We start from the raw sequence: 11023 nt of genomic DNA on the forward strand, positions 1-11023 counted from the left end.
ATGTAACCCTGCACATGAAAATACTCACTATCAGAATTATTGAAGAAATCCACCAAATGTTCTGAAGTGGACTTCAAACACGCTCTCCTTCTGTCGCCTGGTGACTGTGTTTGCACCCTCCAAAAGGAAAGTGTTGGGGCGTCTGTGAAATAAGCTGCATGAGGCAAAGAGGGATTTTTGAATAGGTTTCCCAATCAAAAAGTTCCTAAAGGTCTCACCTGAACCTTCCTGCCTCTGACATTGAAATAGATCGTCTTCTTCAGTGTGGAGGAAACAGGAGAGCACAGAGGAAACAGACTGACACTGATGAGCTTTAATGTTTCTCACAGAGTCAGAGAAGGGCTCAGGCAGGAGGTGAATTATTTTCTTTTTACCGTGAAATTCTCCAAGTTGTTGATCCTGTAAGTCTTCTCTCTGTCTTTATTGCATTGGCTCTTTTTAAGTCGAGCAGAAAGCATGATAATCCAATTTCCTGTCTAGCAGCGATTAAAGGCCATTAAAAAAACAAGCAGAGACGAGTCCTTTTTTTTAAACTCGGTTTTCTTTCAGGCCGAGTTGCCCCGACAAAAAACTAAATATGCTCCTCTTCAGGACAGAAACGAGTCATGATGACCACTATGTTTACCCTGTGCAAATTCTTTTACATCTTCTGTAAAATACATCTTGTTCTAACACTAATATGTGTTACTAGTCTGTCTTCAAAACCCCCAAATGACTAGAAAAGTCCATCCTCTCTTGTTTTTACCTGCTCCACTTTTCAGAAAATGTGTGCTCAAACAGCCTGTTTGGAGATTTCCCTTCATGACATCACAAAGGGCAGTGACCCCTCCCCCTGGTGGTTGACACTCCCACAGCTAGGTGTTCTCTGATCCGACTTCATGACTGCAGTTTGAAGCTTGAAGCAAAATTTGAACATCCTTCTCGCGGTCTTATGACGATTATTGATCCCAAACTGGGAAATTGTGGCGTTACAGCAGCAGGTTGTCCAAACACACAATGAGTAAAAAACACAATATTAGCAAATCTAAACACAATATAATATTAAATACAAAGTAAATAAATACAAAAAATATCAAAACTAAGAATGGGAATATATACAACCAGGATTTAACTAAACATTACTAGTCTTAAATAGGAAGATTAAATATGGAAGATTAAATGTGTAAAAACAGAGTAGTAAATGGACAGTATTGACATAAGTTAAAGTGCAGAGTGTAGACAGATTATCAGCAGAAACTATTCAGTATAACGGCGAGTACACAGACAAATGAAGTGAACATGAGTGCAGGGATCATTTGTAAATTTAACATGTGCAGAACAGATGACAGTAAGGTGAGACAGATATTATCATGATGTAAAATATATATATATAATATATGTGAGATATAATCTGTCTGTAATAATTGTTCACATGTTTATATCGCTGCCAAAGAGAGATGAAATGTAAACTGGCAGACTCCCGTTAGTACATTTTTCATGCGATGTTTTCTTGTTAGACAACTGAGAAAACGACTGGTGGATGCCGGTGTGAAAACCGTCTCAGTCCTGAGATCTGCAGGCGACACAGATGGAGAAACGTATCCTTCCTGTAAGCTGACCCTTGAAGCCTCCTGCTGAGAAAAGAGTCCAGGACTCTCTGACCAACTGACCCAGAGTCAGCCCCCATCTGACGGCCCGATCATCAGTCACCAGACACCTGCTGGGATCAGGGCTGAAGTGGAGACAAAACAAGCTTTCTAAGAGAGAGAGGGGGAGGGGGGGGGGGTTGTATTTAGGCTGTGTTTTCTTTATTTTTGGCTCATGACAGGTTGGGTCACCGTGCGTAGTTAGCCTGCTTTTTCTTTCTGGGATCATGAAACAGTTTGCAGAGCCAGAAAAGCTTCTCTGCATTCATTAAGAACCTCTGCCATGATTGTTTTTTCTCATATTATGCAACACGGAGCCGCAGCAGAATGCTAATGCGAAGACAGACCGAAGCTGTGAGGCTGAATTATTTTGGGATCTTTAATAATTGAGCGAGCGCCGACATGAAACTAGTTTATTCTGGTTCATTGTTTGAAGTGAGTGAACTACTAACCCCCAAACCACAACAATTCTCCTTCATCGGGAGCTGGACTGGATTCATCAGGAAGTACAGACATGGCTTTCCATCAAGGTTTTATAAATATCAGCTCATTAGTCGCTCTGAATAAACAGACTGGTTTTGACATATTGTGGCGTCTACATGATGCATCCAAAGGAGCCGGCTGAGGTGGTTTGGGCCTCTGATTAGGATCCTCCTGGTCAGCTACGTTTGGAGGTCTTCCGGAAAAGTCCAAATGGAAGGAGACTTTGGGGTAGACCCTCGCGAGTGATTTTATATCCCTTCTGGCCTGGGAACGCCTTGGGATCCCCCAGGAGGAGCTTGGGAGAGGGACTTCTGGGGCGACTTGTTGCTGCCAACGGGACCCGGCCTCGGATAAGCGGAAGATAATGGATAAATGAGGAAACAGTGCAAAAAGTTTTGGTGTTAATCCAGCTTTTATCTTCAGCCTGCAGCCGGGAGCCAGGCTGTAATGATAGGAGATGTCGATGCAGTGTGATTAAAAGATCAGTTACATTTGGGGATGAAGGGAGGTGATGTTTGACTTCAGTGATTAATATCAGTCTGAATGTGAAGTCCTTCAAGTTGGAAAAGTCAAAGTCTTATTTGGAATGCACCCCAGTCACCGTCCTCAGAGCGGTCGTCCTTTCAGCACCACGGACAGCGACTCTTTTCAGTTTAGTTTATTAATGCAGCCCGATACCACACGATCCAAACCTGCCTCCAGAGGTTTGATAACAGACTGAATCAAACCAGGAAAACCTAAAACGAGGTCTCTACAATGTTTTGAATTGGGACTGCAGTACCCATTTTAAACCCTAGGTGTCAGAGTTACATATTGCTCCTTTTAACAAACCAGGAAAAAAGAGACAGGAGTTAATTTTGACTGAGTGCATTGAACAAGAAAAGGTGTAAAGGCGCGCTCTCTGAAAATATGAAATCTACATCAAGAGATGATTGAGGAAGAATTAATCTTCTCAGGGTCATACTAGCGATTTCATTTGAATGTGTACGATTAAATATAGAACATCTCGTGTCTTTATTTTGATATTGAGTGAAAAACATGGCTTGCTGTTGACTCTAAAGGTTTCCGTTCAAGGCTGGGAGTAGGCGTAAAGTCATTATTAATGTTCCCGTTGAGGATGGAGGTCTTATTCATGCTGACATTATTCACAAAGAAAAATAAATAAAAATAAAGCGCTTAGCCGCTTGGCTTTACAAGGTGAGAACTCACCGTGCACAACACCAGCTGCAGGAGCTTTATTAGCACAACATCTCCCACAGCTAACAATGACCTTGATGCTCCATTTACCGGGCGAGACCTGCTCAGCGCTGCGCTCCGAAAAATGCCCACAGGCGTGACATAAAGAGGCAGAGGAACATGCAGAGGCCTGAGCACATGGAAAACACCGACGGGGGACATGAGTACGAGGAGAGCAGCGGCTATAAGATCAATACTAATAGATTCTTCTGCTCCACATCAACTTAGCACTTGTTCAGAGGAGCAGGGTGCAGGGAGAGAGGGTCAAGAGGAAATGTAAACCCTGCAGGAAACACATGTATGCTGCACATATTCCCCGAGTGCCTGTGGAGTGAGAGACATTATTTATTTAACAAGCGGGAGCACGATCTAAAAGTCCTGATGTGTGGGCTGAAGACTCACTGAGGTAAGAGATCCAGCCGGGTTTTTTCCTTTTTTACACACAAGTGATCAACACATAATTGAATTAACCTAGCTTCAGACTGCACGTCTATTTTTCTCTGACATACATGTGTAACCATGGTAACTGTGTTCTGAGCTCTGCACTGATGACCTCAACTCATTACTGTACCTGAGGACGTCCTGGTTAGACAAACATGTCTCTTCCTTCTAAGAAAGACAAAAACAAAAGGGAGACTCCTGCTCACTTTGGGAGTGATGGCCGCTGTAGGAGAGGTTGTGGGGGACGACACAGTCCGATGGTGGGGGCTGGGCGTCAGGGACGTCGGGTGGTAGTAGTGCCAGATCACCTCGCTGAAGGTTGGGGGAGCTCCCTCTACTCCGGCCTCTGCTGCCGGGACGAGGCCTCCTGTGCCCCTAAGAAAGAGAAACAGAAAGCCTTCAGGTGATTACAAAGACTAACCAGGTGTTGAAATTATTGATTTAAAGCACCATCAGCATCAGACCACGCCCCCCCCCCCCCCCCCAATCATTGAAGGAGGCAAATCAGGACTGTGTGACACCTTCCAGCTACACAGAGGATTTATACGGCTGCTGTTCTGATTCCTCATCCATACTGCTGCAGTAAACAGGGACAACAATTAATGAGTAATACTTATAAAGCAGGATGACTAATTGATTTACCCTTTCCCAGTTCTCCCATCTTATCGCCCAGACTTTAATTAAACCAACAGGTCTAGCATAACGCTCTTTTAGCACGAGTTAGCATTACAGCAACATCGCCAATGTTTCATGCATTAATATGTTGCTGCAGAACATCCATCAGTGAAGCTAATGTTTGACTGGAAACCATTTCCAACGGACGCTGTATTCATGTTAATGTCCCTGCACTCAGTGTGGTGCGCTGCATGCAGGCAGGATCGTGTTTTATTAACCCAACCAGGAGCTACCGCTGGCTAGCTTTGAAGTAAGACCCCATCCATCCAAACATCCATCTTCATCAAGTATTCTGAGGGCGTTCAAGGGGGCAGCAGGTGACCCAGTTCCCCTCTGCCCAACTTTGTTTTTTGAGAAACCTCTTTAGGCATTTCAAGATCTTTCACTACCAGAAGGTCAGCAGGTTCCTGGTCCCCCTTAGGGTCTCCTAGGAGTGCTTTGAAAAGCCCCTTGGAATCCTGATCAAATGACCAATTGATTATAGATGGGTCCTTTAAGGAGCATGAACTCCACCCTCAGCTCCCTCCTTTAGTGTGAGCTCCAAAGCTGAGTCCAACCCTTCTGCAGAGCTAACTTATTTTAGCCGCTTACATCCATGAATCAGTCTAAAAAGCTCATAACTTGAGGTGAGGGTTGGGATCTAGATTGATTGGTAAATACAAGTGCTTCGTACACTCTATTATCCCCTCTCTGGTGAGCAAGATCCTGGGAACGTAAACCCCCTTTCCTCTCTGTAGTAACTCACTCCCAACATCAGCACATAATTTGTAATCCGGACGATGAAGCCATAAAGCTAATTGGATTGTTTCTCCGACCCTCTGCCATCAATAAGTTCAAGCCCAGATCAATTTACGGCACCTGAGAGGTCAAGCTCAGCTCCTGAACCAGGCGAGGGTTTTAATTATTTGAGGTGAGAGGGCAGACGCTCGAATGAAGTCCAATGTCAAGTCTACTCTAGCCAAGGTGTTTTTGATTTAGTCTGAGTTGAAATCATTTGATGATAACTTCTCTGTGAAGTCTGACCAGCTTCTGGATTGTGAGCTTTGCTGCAGATTCTCAGTCAGATGAGAAGATGGATATAAGTTTAACTTTGCAGAGACTACAGGACCAGGATGTCAACCCTCCAAAAAAAGCATTTTAACAATCCCTGAAAATCCAAAGTCCTGACAGATAACAGCGATGTGGATGAGTGTCTGACAGTGCAGACGGGCACAGCGGCCAGAGTTTAGTGATGTTTGTGTGGAACCGTCTAAAAATAAAACCGGTTGGAGGACGTGTTTCTCCACAGGGCTGCAGCGATGGAATAATGAATCAGCTCAAAGTTCAGCCCAACAATTAAAGAGAAGGCTATGCAGTCGACTTGAAAGGTCAGATATCTGGGAACTGAGGCTGCCAGAGTCCACGGCCAACAAGGCAAAGACAGAAACACACAACTTCCACTTTCACTGTCTGCAACTATCCAATCAGAGACACAGCTACACTGGTTTCAATATTTGACTAGTTTATATTATTCTGCAGATTTCAGCCGCTCTCCAAACCTGCCCCGATGAGTCTAATCAAACCAAAGTCTGGTCTGTGGCCAGCCGGAGACCAGTAAAGAGTGCGTGGACACAATGACCATCACAAACACGGGTGGATGAATTTAGGTATGCTCATTTATCCAGAAGATGAACGTTAACATTTGGCTTTGCTGGTTTGTTTAAACAGCACCGTAGGAAGAGCAAACATGCTGCAACGGGCATCACCATTGGAAGAAACAGTTTCCAAATTCTAACATGATTGAAATGTTGACCTTTGACCTGTGTCAACACCAGAGAAAAACTTATTTTCAGATCACAGCGAGCCGTTTATTGACGAGCATCTGAGTGTCAATACAAAGCACCACACTTACCTTTTTTAAACGTGTGTGTATGTGACTTCCTGTGTTTCTGCAGCCAGCCTCTAGTGGACACTCGACCAACTGCAGGATTTTACACTTCAGCGCTGGCTTCATTTTTTTTAACATGTTAATATCTTGTAATGAAGTGAAAAGAAGGTTTTTCAAGCAACAATGAAAGCTGCTCATTGAATCCTGTGAAGCAGAAAAGCATTACTCACACTCTAATCGTTTTAAAGTGGAGTGATGCAGCATAAACGATGGAATCATTTCAGGTTTTAAAAGTGTTACAGATTGAATCTGTTGGAAATGTGACTCAAATGAGTTTCACATTAGCAGCCGTGTTCTGATGGCACAGTCGGTGGCGTGACATTTAGACATGGCTTAAATAAAATCATGTTTTAAAAAACCTAAATTGAATCCCCCCACCTCATGCTTCTGACAGGCATTCAGCCACACAGTGGCCCCCCAACCTCGGAATTTGGTGGCAAAACATGTGAGTCCTGACGCAGAGTTCAAACCGCCGCTGATATGAGCTGCCAACCGCTGTCCGCTTAAAATGCAAAGTAGTCTTAGCCTGATGCCGGGCCTAATGTTAACAAATGAGCTGCCAGCTACAGCAGAGACAAACACATGAATCATAATCAATCAATCCGCCAATCAATCATCGATCAGGCCGGCGCAGCGGTGGAGCGCACAGACGCCTCCACCATAAGCTGGTTAGAGCCGGCTGCTGTGGCGTCTGGGGGCCGGGGGGGGGGCTTGTAAATGATGCATTGGTAAATTAGTCCCAATGGGACGCCGTCGGAGTGGGCTGTGTGTTCCCCCAGCAGGAATAATAAGCCTAAAGTCGGAGTCGTAATGGAGCCGTCCCTCGGTACAGCGAAGAAGAGCTGTCTGCTGCAAAGTCGCCACAATTACTCCACCTGTCACCCCCCCCCCCCCCCCCCCCCCCCAAAGATCTGCACGTCTAATCGACTCTGCATCGTCTGCACAATATTCCGGTTTAATATGTGTAGAGATAATTACGGGGGTCGGGGGCTGCAGCACATAAATAAGTATTCTGTGGGAGGTATGCGTCGTCTTTTTGTCTGCTCATAGGACGCTGATTATCCGAGCCGGGTGTCACAGGAAGAACACCCGTCACCATTAGCATTCTGTGGCATCTGGTGTTTGATCAGTTACATTTTGATTCAGCATGTGCAAATAGAGCGAAGCAAATCAGTGTGACATGGAGGAGCCTTTTAGAGAGCGAGCTGTGTAAAAAAACAGCAACAGACTGTGATTGATCTTTGGAATAATCCCCCTTAATTCTCATTTCTCTTCACGAGGCCAGGTGACATGTCTGTTTGGTTTACAGGAGACGCTCTGTCAAAAAGCCAGGCAGCGACAGGTGGCTAATATAATCCAGGCGTCGGCTAACATTATTTGAGAGGACCCGAGTGTGTTCATGTGTGTGTGTCGGCTTGTCATGAATCTGTCATGTTTTATTGTCTCCATCTACATGTACAAGTATGTGCGCTGATTCTCGCTTTGTTTGTTGCCCTGACAACAGTGCAGCGCCGGAGTCAGAGAAGTGGCAGCTGATGTGTGTACGCAGACGCTCACACACACACACACACACACAGCGTTCAGTCATTTGAAAGCAGGGTGGCAGAGTGGGGATACGACACTAATGAAAAAAACAGACTCCGGCAGAAACGGAGAATGTTTCCTCTGCAGGATAAATACTGAGTCGTACGAGCAGGTGTCGGAGAGTGCAGAAGAAGGAAGCTAATACGTTTTAATTCCAGACTAATTCCACGCACGAGCTTGACAGCCAAACAATCTAGAAACACGTTGAGTACGACGCCCTGCAGTGTCTGCAGGACTAACGACAATCACGTCTTCTTTCAGTCCCTGACAGATTGTTCTCCTGGGAGTCTGACTTCATTACAGAGAAAGACCTTAACCCCCTGTTTCCACATACTCCACACATCCGTCAGCGCCGTTCATCTCTAGTCAATCATCGTGTTTCCAGAGGGAGCGTGCGTGCACCCTTTTTAGAAGATCTCGGTTTCATCTTGGAATCGGAAGCATGTTTACTCGGCCTCCGACTGGGCGGATTTTAAATCAAGACCCAAAACCCCCTCTGAAAGGCAATGACGAGCGGCCTGGTTTCTTGTCCGACCTGTGCCTCCTTTCCTGCATGTCATTCCCCACACTCTCTCTCTCTCTATATATATATATATATGTATATTGTATAAGTATTTATCTGATGATATTTTGGGATGCTGGAAAGCTCCTAGAGTTATGAACTCAAACTGAATTCAACTTAAAACGACCCGTTTCTGATTAAACGTTTGTGCCTGTCGAGTGTTGAATTCTAAAGCAGTGAAAATCAACTTAATGGTTATTCGACTTTTTTTTGGGGGGGGGGGGTGGGTCGTTTCCATTTCCTGTTTTGCAGCCGGGGCGGCAGCAACGTCACGGACCATTAGCCAGGAACCTCGAGGAGAATTGACGAAAGTGTCGAAAAGTTTCAACGTCTCCATCAGAGACTCTGAGCACAAACTGTTTTACTTTTCTCCCCGCTCCAATTTGCAATCCAAACATGGCTCGACCTGCCGGGGAGTTACCAAGGTGATTGCTTCAAAGCAACAAGGAAGCAGATTCAGTCGACAGCTGCAGCGCCACATGATGGATTATAGGTTTGAATTGATGAAGACATCTGTCATAGTGGTCTGTAATATAAGTTTCAGACACAGTGGGACTGGACTCTCAACAATCACTGCATCTTAAAATGATGATTCACACTGTTGGATCAGTTTTGGATGAACTCGGATATTTGAGGGGCAGACCTGACGCTCGTGAAAATATGAAGTAGAAAAGTAAGGTGATAAAAACAGCAGAGTGGCTGTTCTCTCCCACAGACAGGACTGACACGGGGGGATAAATGGGCCCGTTAACCGCCCATCAGCGCTGACTGACAGCTTTAAGTGAACAGGAACGAGTCAGCATATCTGATAATTGGCAATTGTCGAAGGAGAGACGAGCGTGTGTGTGTGTGGGTGTGTGATGGCAGAGCGAATAAAAAGGTGGAGTAGAGGTGATGAAGAGTCTGACCTCCTCCTCCTCCTCGCCGTCTTTATGTCTTGTCACTTCCTGGCGAGGAGCCCTTCCTTATTTCATCTTTTCATCATTTCCACTGACCTTTCTGTTGGACGGCCTCCCTCAGACTCGTTCCCACAAGAACGCTGCCAAACTCACCTTCCAATGTAACCCCCCCCCCCCCCCCCCCCCCCCCCCCCACCACACCCGCCCACCCGCCATCCTCCACCTGAACCCACAGAAGTATCAGAAGTGCGAACTGTCAGACTCGGGCAGGTCTCTCTGTGTCACCCGTTCATTAATTTAAATGACTGTCGCTGGCTGGGAATCCTGTCCTTCTCTTCTCCAAAGTGACAAACCTGTCAGCGGCAGGATGTGCGTCACCGATCAGGAATCCTGGAGGATAAAGAAAGGAATGTGTTGGGAGAAAGAGTCAAGTTTCAATTTTCAACAGTGGTTTGTAGAAATGATGTCGGTGCTCCTTCCCTTGTTGTCCCACAGCGAGGCACATGCTATGAAATAGAATACATTGGATTACACCATCAGCAGAGATCTTAGTGGACGACCATCGGTTGAGCAATCAACTGATGCTTTTCTGTTCTGGAAAGTAAAAAAACATACAAAACATGGCAAGTTTCAGTATTTGTGAACTCTGTGATCATTAGGCTACATGATCTCCTGAGAGGATTTTGGGTAGGAGTGAAACAACGAGCTCTCCAACTTCAATTACCTTCCAAACAATGACGCCGCCCACTTTTGGCTCTCCGTGAGGATTTCTGTAAAAATTAATCTGCCGGCCTGACGAGACACAGCCCACCTGCATGTCTCTCTTTTCAATACCTCCGGCGGTTTCACAGAAATATTATTCATGAACACTACCCATGCACGGCTAACACTGCCTCTGTTTCTTTTTTAAAGATGATTTCTTTGTAAGAGACTCGAAAATGAACAACAAGATGGGCTTGATGGAGCAGCAATATTTGAAGGGAAATCCACTCAGAGTTTGGAGGAGACACTTTGTTCTTGTGCTTTACAGAATAATTTGTTGATACTTCAAATATAATACTGGAATTCTTCTTCTGAAGGGTGAATTGAAATCAAAGAACAGGGGGAACGGTGCGGCATGTGTTCTCATAGATCCTCACTCTGCATTGAAGAAAAAGTGTAAGAATGTAGTTAATGGGTGGATGGCATTAATCTCATCCGAGGGCTTGTGTGCCCTGAATTGATGTCGCTGAAATGAGGTTGTATAGATTAGATGACGAGTAGTGATTACCCTCTAATTCACAGCAAAGAAAGTCAATTGATTCTAATGAGTTGATTTATGATGGAGTGTGCAAAATGAAGAAATCATCGCACAGACCGGGGGGGAAGGCGTTCTGTGGGTGTAATGAACTTTAAACGAAAAAGAAAAGGAAATGAAGACTCAACAATCACATTAAGTGGAGAGAAAAAAACATGTTGAGGCACTGATCCAACGAGTTCATGGTATTTCACACTCTTCAAGATGTGCCAGACTTAAATTACGAGCGTTTCATTATTACTTTAATGAAATAAGCAGAGAGGAAGTCACTTTGCATCCATGGTTTGAAACGGA

Source organism: Labrus mixtus, chromosome 24, assembly GCF_963584025.1.
Source record: "Labrus mixtus chromosome 24, fLabMix1.1, whole genome shotgun sequence".
NCBI classification, from domain to species: domain Eukaryota; kingdom Metazoa; phylum Chordata; class Actinopteri; order Labriformes; family Labridae; genus Labrus; species Labrus mixtus.